The sequence below is a fragment of the Solanum pennellii genome, chromosome 4 (genome assembly GCF_001406875.1).
Source record: "Solanum pennellii chromosome 4, SPENNV200".
Lineage (NCBI taxonomy): Eukaryota > Viridiplantae > Streptophyta > Magnoliopsida > Solanales > Solanaceae > Solanum > Solanum pennellii.
The window spans coordinates 25,555,090-25,570,431 of NC_028640.1; the positions used below are offsets into that span (position 1 = coordinate 25,555,090).

General features: G+C 28.2%; 1 long non-coding RNA gene across 1 annotated transcript; it reads right to left on the reverse strand.

The window, feature by feature from the left end:
* Positions 1-9,104: 9,104 nt before the first annotated feature.
* LOC107017251 lies at positions 9,105-14,021 on the reverse strand. Its single transcript, XR_001456478.2, has 4 exons — positions 13,928-14,021; positions 12,033-12,101; positions 10,076-10,217; positions 9,105-9,310 (listed from the first exon to the last, which is right to left on the reverse strand). It is a non-coding gene; the product is annotated as an uncharacterized LOC107017251 (long non-coding RNA).
* Between the last annotated feature and the right edge of the window lie 1,321 nt (positions 14,022-15,342).

Genomic DNA, 15,342 nt, shown 5'->3' on the forward strand with positions numbered 1-15,342 from the left:
GAAAACTGAAGAGATTATACTAACTCATGAAGAAATCCTTGTTTGTGTGCTAGCAAAACAACATAAATAACAACTTAGAATATAGCAAGGGAAATCCTACTTCTCCTCAACCTAAATTTTCAATTTTAGGTTTTCTCAACCCAAAATTCCAATCTACAACATCAACTAAAAAATTTCAAGAAGAAGATTTGAGCGGAAATTGAGAATAAATCATATCTTAAATTGCAAGAAATTATTTAAATTTATTTATGAAGAATTGGGCTTTAAAGTGGGAGTTACAAGGGCTAGAAAGTGACATAAGATATGTAGGTAAAAGAATAAAACATTTTTATGAACATTATAAAGCAACTACCTTGGGATAAAAATAGTAATTAGTAAAAATAGCTTCATTAAAGAGTATAGAATATTTAGACTTACAGATCCAAACAGAAAAAAGATTCCAAAGAGTAAAACAAGACAGTATAATTAAGTGTAATTTTGAAAACGGAAACCATTGTTTACATACTGAAGACTCTCAATATAATACTCTAATAGACCTAATAATTAATCTTAGCGAAAAATTAAAGGAATCAAACAATAAAATTATAAAAATATTAAGTGAACAAGAAGAAATACAAAATAAGCAGAAGCAACTTTTTAGTAAGATAGAAAATAATTTAGACTACTTAAAAGGACAAGGAATAGACTTAAGTAAGAAATTAAACAAGTTAAAAAATAAATCTAGAGAAGAAGTTAATAATACACTAGTAATAAAAATACAAGAAATAAAAACGGAGTTAGGATTAATTAAAGAAATAGTTCTTTCATGATAGAGTTAGTAGAAACAGAAACATATAAAGAAGCAATAAAATTAATAGAAAAAAGAATAGTCCTCCCATTAGATCACAAAGAATTTAATCCATCTTCAAAGTCAGATCAAGTTATTATACAACAGAATAATATAATAATATCACTTCTATTACAATTACATAAAAAGATAGATAAAAAAGAAAAATCTGAAGGGAAAAACATAAGCACAGCTGGTGTAGAAGAACTAATAGAAAAGCTAAATAAAATAGAAATTACTCCTCAACAAGAAAAAATAGTTAAAAAACAGAAAAAATGGACATTTTTCCAACTAGATCAAGAGATAAAAGACCAGAAAGACCAAGACCAAGTTACACCCAGAATAAAATAACTAATAATTTTATATCAAAAATATTAAATAGAAAGACAAGAGAAGAAAATAATCAACAATTAGACGAAATAATAGATACAGATAAAGATATACAAATATTCCAACAGAATCAATTAAATCTATTAAATCCAAAAGTCTTATATGATACAAATTCAAAATCTCAATTATACAGACATTATAGAGAAGAACAATTATCGGTATTAGGAAAAAACTCTGTATCTTTACCCCTCATAAATGAAGAATCTGTAAAAGAAATAAAATATGTCAAAAAAGATTTAATGCATTTAGGATTAATAGTAATAGGAATTAAAGGATTAGCCAGAAAAAATCTAGGAACAAAGACACTAATTACCATATATGATAATAGATGGTCAGATATAAAAAAGGCAATTATAGGATTAACAGAAGTAGACATGACTAATAATGGAGGAATCTTCTATATAAGTCCAGACTTTATGATGAATTTAGATGAATTAGGAACACAAATTAGAATAGGAATACAAACTAAAGGATATGAAGAAATGAATAGTGGAAAAAATTTATTAATATGTGTAGGATTCTTAGGAAAAATGACAGATAATAGTAACACTAGATTTAAACTACAAATAAAAGATGTAGTAGAAGTAATGGGAAATAAAGGAATAAAATTAATAAAACCTATAAAAATAAATCCTGAAGAATATGCAGGATTAGAATGGAAATTAGGAGATTTTAAAGCAAAAGAAGCCTTAATACCCGATGCTCACTTAATATATACAAATTCTAAAGGAGAACCTTCAATTAGATTTACAGATTATAATTACGAAGCTCAAAAAGACCAAGAAGAGGAAAGTGTTATAGAAGAAATGCCTTTAACAGGAATGAATATAGAAATAATACTAGAAGAGGATTATGCAGTAGATTTAGCTATAGAAAAAGCAAAAGAAATATGCAAAAATAATAAAAATAGACTATTTACATGTAAAGGATGCAAATCAAAAAACTTAAATTTAGAACAAACTATTTCTCATTTTAAAATATGTGAACAAAGAACTGATAACAAAGGATATAGATTAGAAAAAACTTTACAGGATAAGATAGAAAAAAGTAATAATATAATAACACAAATACAAGACAACGATAGTGAAATATCTGAGTTAGAATCTATACTAAGTCAAAAAGAATTAATGGAAACTGCGAGTTCTAGTAGCCCATTCCAAAGAACAAATGAACAGGGATATACTGCAGACAATAGTACAGGAAATATACCACGTAGAAGAGTATATAGACAAGGAGATACTCCAATAACAGAAGTTAAACCTATGGGAAAAAGAATGCCTATAGAAGAACCAATAATACTCCAAGAAGGAGGAAGTAAAGGTAAAATTCTAAATATAGCAGCACATGATCCACAAAGATGGAATTCGGTAATAGACTTATGGAAAGGAATAGTAGTAGCAGATTTTATAAAAAATTATACAGAAACTGATGCTGAAACAATGTATAAATACCTAGAAACATTCCTAGGAGAATCAACTAAAGCTCTATGGGAAGCCTATAAAGTAGAATTCCCATCAGAATTTCAGTATTTAGTATCATTAGGTCCAAATCCTTATAATTTTACGAATAAAATACATACATTAATAACAGGAGAAGATCCAAATAGTGGATTATTAGCCCTACAACGAAATGCAGTAATAAAATTAGAACAATTAAGTATAAGTAATTGGTATTATATAAAGAAATTTTTAAATGATTATTTTTATTATTGTACAATTAGTGGAAACGCTTTTGATCAAGACTTAGGCAAAAAGTTATTTAATAAACTACCAGGAGCCTTAGGAAGAGAAATAGAAGAAAGATGGACTAAAAGAGAAGGAGTAGCACAAAACCCTCAAGCTAAATGGTCAATAGGACATAGAATACAACATATAATGGAAATATTACAAGAAAAATGTACTAATTTACAAATACAAAAACAATTAAAACAGAATGAAATGAATTTCTGTAAAGACATAATATATACAACCCAAAATTATGACAAAAACCAATATAAAAAGAAAAAGTATAAAAGATATAACCCACAAAATAATAAAATATATAATAAAAAAGGATATTTTCTTAGAAAATCTTCAGCTAGAAAACCATATTTAAACAGAGATAGACATGTTAGAAAATATAGAACGGATAGAAACTACAAAAATAAATTAGAATGCTTCACATGTGGAAGTATAGAACATTTAGCAAATACTTGTCCTAAAAGATATAATGCAAAAACTAGAAACGCTCAATTAGTAGAAGAATTTAATGAAGCACTATTAAATGTAGATGAATATATGTCAGATAATGAAAGTATTTATTCTATAGTAAGTATTGATATAGATGAAAATAACAAAGAAGAAGACTCTTCTAATTCAGAAGGAGAAGAATTAATTAATGAAATAGGAATAGAAAACTTAAACATAGATGACTTAAAAATTAATTTTATGAATATAATAGAATGTGAACATAATTTTGAAAAAGATACTGGATTAGATAGTAATCCATGTAATTGGTGTAAATGGTATCCAAGTAAATATAAAAGAGCTAAATGTAATAAATGTTTTATAGAAGGATGTATAAATTGTATAGAAACACAATTAGGAATAATAGCTCAGAAAAAGAAAGAAGTATATACAAACGAACCTTTAATAAATTTAAAAATATTAGCATTAGAAGCAAAAGTAAAAGAATTAGAAGAAAGAATAATAAGATTAGAAAAAGGAAAAAATGTTGAACAGGAACTACAATTAGACAATCAAGAATTAATGAATGAAGAACCTAATACTTTAATCTGTAATGAAGATAAAAATATAAATACTATTAAAATACTAGCAAAACTTCAAATTGGAAAATATGAAATAGAAACTTTAGCATTAATAGATTCAGGATGCACTAAAAGTATTTTAAATAAAAAGATTGTACCTATAGAATTAATAAAAACCTTAGAAAAACCACTTGCAGCTATGCAAATGGATGGAACACATAATATATATAGACATTATATAGATAAAGCTCATATAAGTTTCTTAAACACTTGTTCAGAATTTCATAAACCCACTTATAAAATGGGTAAAATATGGGTACGAGATTTGGATATAAGAGTAGATTTTGTGTTAGGACTAGACTTTATACTACACAACAAAGGAGGAACTTTAATAACTAGAGACGGAATATTTTTTATGAAAAATACTACTTATACTTCAGTTTTAACTAACAAAATTGACACTAAAGTAAGACATGAAGAAAAATGTTGTGACAATTGTGAAAATAATATACAATGTATTAAAAAGGACTGTAATACATTATATGAAAACATACTAGAAATAGATGAAGAAAATGAAATAATTAATAAAAATTATGTTCTAATAGAAATGGAGACAGAATTATATAATTTTAAGACAGGAATTCAGCAAATAGGACAAATAAAAAATCAAAAGGATCTTGATAACATAGTAAAAATATTAGATCAAATAGAAATAATAGGAGAAAAACCTTTAAAACATTGGGAAAATAATCAAATAGTATGCAAATTAGATATAATAAACCCAGAATATATAATAAAAACGGCCGCGATAGAAGCCACAAATCAAGATCAAGAAGACTTTAAAATACAAATTAAAGAATTATTAGAATTAGGAGTAATAAGAAGATCAACTTCGAAACATAGATCAGCAGCTTTCATGGTAAGAAATCATAATGAAATAGTTAGAGGAAAAGCTAGAATGGTTATAAATTACAAAAGATTAAATGATAACACTAGAACAGATGGATATAAATTACCAGACAAAACAGAATTAATAAATAGAATTCAAGGTAAAACAATTTTTAGTAAATTTGATTGCAAGTCAGGATATTGGCAAATAAAAATGCATCCAGCTAGTATTGAATGGACTGCATTTACTTGCCCCGAAGGACATTTTGAATGGCTAGTTATGCCATTTGGATTAAAAACAGCACCTCCAATATTTCAAAGAAAAATGGATAAAATATTTGGAGAATATAAAAGATTCGTCTTAGTATATGTAGATGATATTTTAGTATTCAGTAAAAATATAAAAGAACATTTAGGACACTTACAAACAGTTTTTAGGCTATTTGTTAATAATGGAATAATAATTAGTAAAAAGAAGATAGAATTATGCAAAAATTATATAAATTTTTTAGGAATCACTTTAGGAGAAGGAAAGGTTAAATTACAACCTCATATAGCTAAAAAGGCCTTAGATATGCCAGATAAATTAGATAATTTAAAAGATTTACAAAAATTTTTAGGTATAGTTAATTATGCAAGACCTTTCATTAAAGATTTAGGAAAAATAGCAGGACCATTATATTCTAAGACAGGAAATAAAGGACAAAGAAATTTTAATATTGAAGATATAAGATTAGTACAAAAAATAAAAGAAAAAATAAAAAATATACCTGATCTTAATATGCCATTAGAATCAGATTATATAATAATAGAGACAGATGGAAGCTTTGATGGATGGGGAGCAGTGTTAAAATCAAAACCACATAAATATAGCTCTAAACAAGAAGAAAAAATTTGTGCTTATCAAAGTGGAAAGTTTAAAGAAAAAGGAAATAAAGCTAGTATAGATGTAGAAATTTTAGCTGTAATATATGGTTTAAATAGTTTTAGAATTTATATTTTAAATAAACCAGAAATTTTAATAAGAACTGATTGTGAAGCAATAGTAAAATTCCATCAAAAGATTAATGATAAAACAAGTAGTAGAAGAAGATGGCTAAATTTTTTAGACACTATATCAATTTATAATTCTATAATTTTTGAACATATTAAAGGGAATGATAATAATATTGCAGATCAACTAAGTAGATTATTAATCAAAGTATAATTTTAAATTTTTCAGAATGAGACCTTCTTTTCAAGACAAGGGCAAAGGAGTTCAACCTCCAACCCAAGATTACTCAGACATATACAGACAGACAGTATTATCTAATTTACAGTTTAGACCTTTAAATAAAATAGATGATAATAAAATAGAAAGATTACAATTTGGACAACATAATCTAATAGCATATGAGTCATCTAATTTAACTTTTAGAAGTTTACCTATATATCAGATAGATAAACAACAAAAATGTTTAATAGACAATATATGGATAGCCCATAATAAGAAAGACACTAAATATATAATTGCAGTTTTAAATGCCTTAGGATTTTATTTTAATAGTAAAAATAAGGAAAACAAATTTAAATACTATGTTGTTATTCATGGTAAAACAAATGGAATTTTTCAGACCTGGATAGAAGTATTAGATTCTATCAAAGGTTTTTCAAAACCTCTTTTTAAAGGCTTTAATGATTTTACTGAAGCACTAGATTATGCTAGAGGGATATTAGGCCCAAACTACTATATCTCTCCCTCTCTTAAACAAAATCCAGACAAAATTCCTCAATACCATATTCAGAAAGACACAGATAAAATTATATTTTGCGATCATTGTTCTTCAATGACCGAAGCTTTCAAGAGATTAAATCTCAAGAATGAATTATTAGCTCAAGAAAATCTCCAGCTAAAGAACAAGATGGCAAAAATGGAGAATGACTTAAAAGACAATCAGATCAATATACAGGGTTTTCCATCCCCAATAAAAATGGATGAGATGGGTGTACATTCCCCACTGAATGTAAATAAATCTACTGTATCGGATAAAGATACAGCTAGTCCGGTTCAAACGGTAGCCGGTAAAGACTCATCAAATCCGTTAATGGCTGTCACTTTGCCAAAAAGTGAAAAAGGAGAAAGCTCATCCTCAAGAAGACAACTACCAATTTCTTTTAGTCAGAAAATTAGACAAAAAACCAAAAAATCACAAAAAAATAAAGATTTAGAATCCATCATAACCAAGACTGTAGAAAAACTACTTAAAGAACAACAAGACAAAGACAAACATATGAACCCCAGCCCAATACAAAGCCCAAGACAAAATACAGATTTAAGCCCAAATAATTCAGATGGTTTTTCAGACTCTATGCAATTTGCTCAAGACCCAAACGACTATGACTCGGGCATGAGCTTTGATTCCATTGCTTTACATAACTTAGACACATAAAAAAAAAAAAAATATATATATATATACAATAATGTAGTCAAAAAAGAGGAATGCCTCTTTTGTCAACAATGTGAGTCCCACTTTACTCACTACCACACATTTGTGGAAAAACTGTTGGGACGCGTCGTTACTTTATTAGAATAGATAAGTATTAAAGATCCTTTTTGTATAAGACAAATAATAAGTGATAAGGGAATAGTAATAATTCAGACAAAGGATGGATGATAATGCAAAGAAAGGAATCATTTCACGTGCGATGGGGCCCAATGCGTACCCGGCGGAAAAGATGAAATTATTTTCATTCTGAAGTCCGAAGTTTGAAGTCCATATTTGTGTATATATAGAAGACATTATCAGAAGAAGAAGGCAGAGAGAAAAAGAGAGCAAGCAAAGAAAGCAAAAAATCTATCATCTGCAAATCTTAATCCCTCCAAAAATCCTTCCTCTTTAAAAAAAAAAAATAAAAAAAATTAGGTTCTTAGGTTTTGTTTAAAGTTTTTGTAAAGTTATTTTGGAAGTCGTTCGGGTTTCCCGAAAGGGAAACTTCACTCTGTTCTAATTATGTAAGTTTTCATATCTAAGTTTCTGTTAAACTTCCCATATATGTAAATTATGTATGTTAAATTTTTGTATTTTTGTTAATCATTTACTAAATTTATGTAAATATATGAATATTATCATGAATCTATTTTACTTAGTATATGGTTAGTCTCTTAGCCTCTTAAAAGTATTGATGGATTAACCTGTAAATTCCTAGGAAAATGTCAGGTTAAAGTGTTCTAAGAAAGGAACTTTGAATAACCAACTCCGGGGTGGGGTTAAAGAAGATTACTCTTAAGAACAAAGGCTAAGGGAAAGAGATGAACAGTAATAATAGATTCATGGATGGACAGAGTCCATAAAAAAAATATATATATATATTAAGGGAAGTTTAAACTAAGAAACTAATATGATAATTACATGATAGAACAAGAGAGTGAAGCAGTACTGAGTAGGATTGTACAACATAAAAGACAAACAATTTAATTCACATTCAAAGTATCATCTTTTCATTAAAATAACCTCTTATTGAAATAAAAACTTTATTGAATAAATCATACCTTAAATTGCAAGAAATTATTTAAATTTATTTATGGAGAATTGGCATGGTACTCCTCTCTTCTCTTGGAAAAATGAGATGTACGTTTATATATATATATATATATATATATATATGGGTATGTGGTATATGTGTCCTCGATTGGAGGAACTCTGAAGTTCCGAGAATGAAAGAGACGGTTTCAGACTTTCACTCTCCAACTTGAAAATATAATGGAGTAATTTTTTTTAATTTAAATTGAAAATTGGAAGATCTTCTACACATATAGCCAGCCATTTACCATTTTGACCTTCAATCACATCATTTTTTTCGATATTGCCATTGGTCGTCCTTGGCCTTCATCTTTCTATATAATAGAAACTAGATAAGTATGGCCCGTGCTCCACGAGTCCAACATTTTATTTTGAAGAGGTTAAATTATTTTTTATGCTTTGAAGACCAGCTGTAATACAATAAAGTAAATTTGTATTACAATACAATGAAGAAAGATACCATTTTTTTTATGTTAAACTTTTATATTACAAGTGAATACATTAAATTATTAGCTGCGAATATCAATTTTCATATTGGTCAAGAATTAGATTGAAAAAACAAAAAAAAGGAAGCAAGCACTCAGATGCTATGTTCTCATCATAAGTTTTGAAGGGTAGTCGAAACAGTCTAAGAATTGAAATGACAAAGCCACCTAAATCAAGATTCAAAATAGACATGAGAATCAAAAACTTGTACAAAAAAAGGGCATAGAAAATTAGAAAATTTGGCTATTTTCAGAGCAAAAATGATCAGCAAGAGCAAAACGATTAGTAATAATTGTACACCAGTAAGCTACAGACAGAATAGGACCGTAATCTAATATAATTGCCTTCCTCAGAGCAGGGACTGAATTGAACTCCTCCTTCCGAAGAAGCCACCAAGCTTTTTATTAGTGCAACCTGGAATAGAGAAATTGAAAAGTTATAGTTTTTACATAAAGATGAATAATGAGTATAAAATGTGAGTCTAGTATAAACAATTATAAGGGAAGCCTCATACATGAATAAAGACTTATTTAAGTGGCTACTTTAATTACCATTACTCGAAAGAGTTGTCATACTACATTCATATATACAACCGCAACAATAACTAACATGAAGAGCAAATTTAAACATTGATAAATCTGACATATATGCCTATACTTTGACTTTTGTAGGATCAGTTGATAAAGTTTACGGGTCACGGATTTCCTTTTTCAATATAGGCAAGCTTATAAAGGAACACAATGTCAACAGGTACGGTATTTCGGTCTAACCAGAATCCAGTGGTATAACTCTTGAAATTTTCAGCTGAAATCTAAATACAATAGACTAAATCGTTGGCATTTCACAGGCTATGCCACAATCAAAGATGTAATTGACTTGAAGAAAACAAATGGATATGAGCTATTTGACTAACATGTTCGTTTTCACGTGATGCCAATCATGTTTGAACAGTCATGGCTTATAAGGATATATCAATGACTAAAAGGTTAACAATTCCAACAGTATCTTCTAATGATTTGTTCTTTCAGAAGGATTTGTTAGCACAATCATGTCCTATTTTAAAGAACTTCACAAATAAAACCAAGCAAAGAAAGCCCTATGGTTAACAAAAGAATATAAATAAAAAAATAAATACGTAAATAAATAAGATAAATCCCAATTTGAAAATACAAAACTCACACATGTGACTGTTGTTCTAGTCCAATCCCTGGCAGTAATATCATGGAGCTTTGTCAATCATGAAGAGTCCCCGTACGTATGAAGTTACCGATATCAAAGTTGACTTAAAAGCCTTTGCATAGTCAATCTCGAATACCTTGCGCTGCAGAACGCAATCTTAGATCAATGTTGCAACACGGATAGCAAGTTACTAACCAAGGAAACAAAATAAAATTATTCGGGAGACGTCATATTTCTAGAATGACAAATTAGTATTCTTACAAAGGTAACAATGTCTATTATTTTGGTATGTTTGCAGTATAGAGCAACATTCAAACAGAGAAACTTAAAGACCTTGTAGACTGTACTGGTAATTATAGAGTAATAAAACTATATCATTCTTAAGCTGAATTTTATAGTTGAAACTATTTATTTTAAAATGGAACAAAAAACAATAGAATTGGCTAATGTATTCAAACCACTACTTTGAACCTTATATTGATATATTCTACAATATTAAAGAGAAAACCAAACAAAAGAGAGAGTCTAGCTCATCAAAGCCAGTGTCTCTTTTTCTGAAATGAAAGAAAAAGGTAAGAACATTTGGCTCTACACAACCTGACGATACATCCAACACCAAAGATTTATCTCTAAAATGTGTCGCTAGATCTCTATCGTAACTTGTAAGGCCACAAAATCTCTATAGGTTTCTATATTCTCATGATATACATGCCATACTTTCAAAATACTTTCTAACAATACCTCCAGTTCATTAGCCTTCTACCATGACACTATAATATTACATATTAGTTGTTTTGAAGCATAATATTTGTATTCCTTAGAACCATACATTTATGTTATCACATGAAAAACAAAAACGATACACAATCCTTAAGAAATTTCCTCCTTGTCACAATAAGATCTGAACTATGCAATAAATATGTTACGACACAAACATAATTAGATATATAGACATTTGCCAAGTGTAATGTAACTCTCTCATTCAGTAATCTAACAATATTTACCTAATCATACTATCTATAAAATTTCCCTAAGATATTTCCTATATAAAAGAAAAGTCTACCAAAGTTCAAATATAGGTAGAGACTATGCAATTAATTGTAATTTTTTAGACCAATCTTGATGTAATTTTAAATCTATCTTGTTTCCTTTAAAAAGTTTTGATCACCATAACAGGACATATTATTTAATGTATTTGTAGGTCACTTATACTTCTTTTGAGTATGATCATTTCTAATCTCCTATAATTTCCTTCATACATAACAAATCTAGAGACTAATAAGTAGATTTTCTTTCGCAAAAAAAGAAATCTTGAGAATGTTATAAAATATGGAAGTAATACTAAATTCCAAAAATAAATTTCATGAACTGTACTTGCAGAACCATATGCTTGAGAATTGAACATCCAAAGAACACTTCAACACTATGTTATTTTAAGTCAAAATTGCTCAACATATTCGATAAATGCTATATAAATAAAATATGATAAAACTGTTAAGCCTTGCACATAGACTAATAGTTCAAGGAAACCAAAGAAAATGGTCTAGATAGAGAATGTTAAGAACAAGAATTTTATAATAATCGAAATTTCCTACCCATTCTTTTAACTCTAGACTGTTGCACATTCTGTTGGTTCTTTTCTGTTATAAGTTAATGTCTCAACTATGTAAAATGGTCGAGCATATTTTGCAACTGTACAAATCGTCTCTATTCTTTAGCGTTGTAACAGGAAAACTGTCTAGTTTCCTCAGGGTAACAAAGAGTGAAACAACGAAAAAAAATGGTGACAGTCATTGCATCAATTTTGACAATAAAAAAATTTATAGGATGAATACATAAATACTGAAATATATCCATTGTTATACAAGATTTCTTAAGTTGAAAATTTTCTTGATAACTCAATACCCAATTATTTATTTAAGAACGAAAGCAGATGACTAAAAAGAAACATTAATACCTCAATTTGTTGTTGTAAGCATATCTTATGGGGCTCTAGTTGCCTTTGGAATACCAAGGTTGTTAGCACCTGGATATCAAAAGGGAGAAAAATATATTGTGGATATTGAGCAAAGAGAATATTTGTAAATTGGCGGTGCAGTGATTGCTCATTCAATGCTCGTTCTCTATATGAGAGCACATTGACAGTACTGGACATTGAACTAAATGATATAGGAGCTGGAGCATATCCAAGAGACCTGATTTTCTTTTATTGTCATATTTCTCTCAATACTTAAGAAAATGAAATATCGGATGTTGTAGAAATATCATTCCAGACCTACACTATGATTTTCATGCAGCAGAACATTAGGAGATAGAGTACACTCAATTTCTACCACATCAAAGGTGCATATCCAATTTGAAAAAGAAAGGACTAATTTGAATCTCATTAAACAAATGAGCTAGTATCTTAAAAGAAAGGACTAATTTGAATCTCATTAAACAAATGAGCTAATATCTTAAAAGGTCACTCAACTATGAAAAACTATCTTATATACACTGCTAAAAGGTTGAATTCCAAACGATTAGGTTAGGGCAGAGTGGAGTTCCTCTTTAGCACTGTTCTTTTAGGTGTAGTTCCGTCAAGGCGTCAAGATCAAAATTCGGCCGGGAGGGGCCGAAGACTTAATAGGTGTAGTGACTTAGATTTCAGACTTTCATGTAGTTCCGTCTAATCAAGGTATAAAAGAAAAAGAAAAGCCGACCTTTTCTTTTCCACGCTTTTTTACATTTCAGTTCAGTCAATGAATTTTGGTTTGCGTCAATAAAATCACCCAACTCAAATTTTTTATCTTCAAAAATCGCTCAAGCAAATTTATCATTAAACAAATTTAGCATGACAATTTTTTTTCTTATGACATTTAATCATGAACCCACCAAAAAATGTATTATGACATAATAGATATTTGAAATGACCACAAAAAATTACAAAAATAATATCAATACTATGCTATGATTTCTAATCTTCTTCTTCTGAACCTCAACAACCTCTCTTAGAAGTACATGATCTTCCAGCAGTTTTAATACCTTCAATTACAACTTCGCTAACACCTTGAGTAGCCAGTACATTAGTCTTAATAGCTATTATTGGTTCTTCATTTGGTTCCTTGTGAACAAAAGACTAAATAAGAAATAAAGATTTTGGCAGAGCAAACGTCCAAATTGTATTACTTTAAAGTAAAATAATTACTTGAATTATGGTCAACTGATATGCCAAATTTAAATTATGGTGATCATCATTTCACGTATCCAGATATAATTTAGTCATTCGAAACTTCATCAGTTGGAATATAATTTACTTTGTCAGATCAAATTTATTTAATGAATGAGTGATTTTTGAAAATAAAAATCATAAGTTGAGTGTCTTTATTGATACATAACATAGTTTAATGACTTTTCTAGATATTTCATATAGTTGAGTGACCTTTTAAGATATTAGCTCTAAACAAAAAGGTGAATAGAAATTGAACAAAGATGGGAAACACCTCTAGAAAAAAATTAAGAACATGAACAAAACAAAAACACTCAATTTCAATAATTTAGCAGTTTGACATGGAGTGTGTGGATTTTTAAGCCACAAAGATAATATGTCACAAATTAAAACAAAATAAGTGGCTTGTGTAGTTCAACCCCATTTAAATTGCAAAACTTTGAATAGGAATAGCGTGCATTATATATTGATATCAAGAATCAGAACATCATGAGATGACAAAGATAAATCTCTTTTCTCTCTTGATTTTCATTCTCAAATTCTTTTTTTTCAAATTTGTAATAATTCACTTAAAAGTTTCAATTACAAGTATTATAAAAAAAAGAAACAAAAAGATCTGGGCAAAATAAATAGAAGGAGCATACCTGAAGAAACGAAGATAGTGAGTGAGTAACTTCTATAATGAAGATAATGTGAGAGAAATTTTGTGCAATTAATTGAAGGAGATAATTCTGGGTAATTTCTGGAATAAGGATTCTGGGAAGATAACTCTAGAATTATCTATGCTGGTTTGTGGTACCCACTTAGAGTTAGCAATCAGGTTCCAATTGACACGTGTACAACACTTTAAAGTTCAAGTAAAATAGCTTATTGTACAATTTTTATTGCGGTGGTTGTCCATGTGATGACTCTTCTATATAGTACTAGATATCATGTGTCCGCGTCAGCGCAGGCCCAACGTATGTTAGTTTTTTTTCTCCCAATTTATGTGACACAAATGAAATTTGAAAAAGTGAACTAAATTTTTTATGTGTTTTCTAAAAAGAATATTTTAAATTGTTAATTTATGTACCTTTTATGTTATTTTCGAATAATATTTGTTACTCCATTTTTTAAAATTTTATGTGATACAAGCAATTTTAGGAGAGTAAACGAAATTTCTTATATGATTCTCACATATTTATAATTTTACTGTGATTCATAGTACTTTTTAGTTCTTATATTATTTTCAAACAATATATGTAACTTTTTTTATTTCAATAAAAATAAGGGAGTCAACCAAATTTCATTATGTTTTTTAATTATGTTTTTCTAAAAATATCATAAATTGTTACATTGCGTTTTTAAGCTTCTTTTTTATGTAATTTTCAAATATGTAACAAATTACAAATTAAAACGAAGAGTTAAAATTTTCAAATCATTATATTTCTATATTAAAATGTTCAAATCTTTAAAACTCCACATTTTAAAATTTTCAAATCATTATATTTCTATATTAAAATGTTCAAATCTTTAAAACTCCACATATTTGCACAAATTAATATAAGGAAGCCAAATAATTTTTAAAAATAATAATAATATATGAAAGCTCATTCAATAATAACCCATATATATTTCATTTTTAACATATGACTCCCTCCTTTTCGATTTATATGAACTTATTTTTATTTCATTTCAAAAAGAAAATAAATTCTGAATTTTATTTTTTTTATATAGCATATTTAAGATCATAAAATTAAAAAAAAAAATCAATGCATAAAGTTTATATATAAATATAAATTTTGATTTTAATTTGAAATAATGCACAAGTATCCCCTCAACCTATACCCGAAATCTCAGAGACACACTTATACTATACTAAGGTCCTATTATCCCCCTGAACTTACATTATTAATAATTTTTTACCCCTTTTCGGCCTATATGACACTATCTTGTGGGCCCAACGCTTGTTGACTTTTTTTTTTCAAGCTAGTGCCACGTAGGTCGAAAAAGGTGTAGAAAATTACTTATAAAATAAGTTTAGGGGGGTAACAGAACCTTAGTATAGTATAAATGTGTC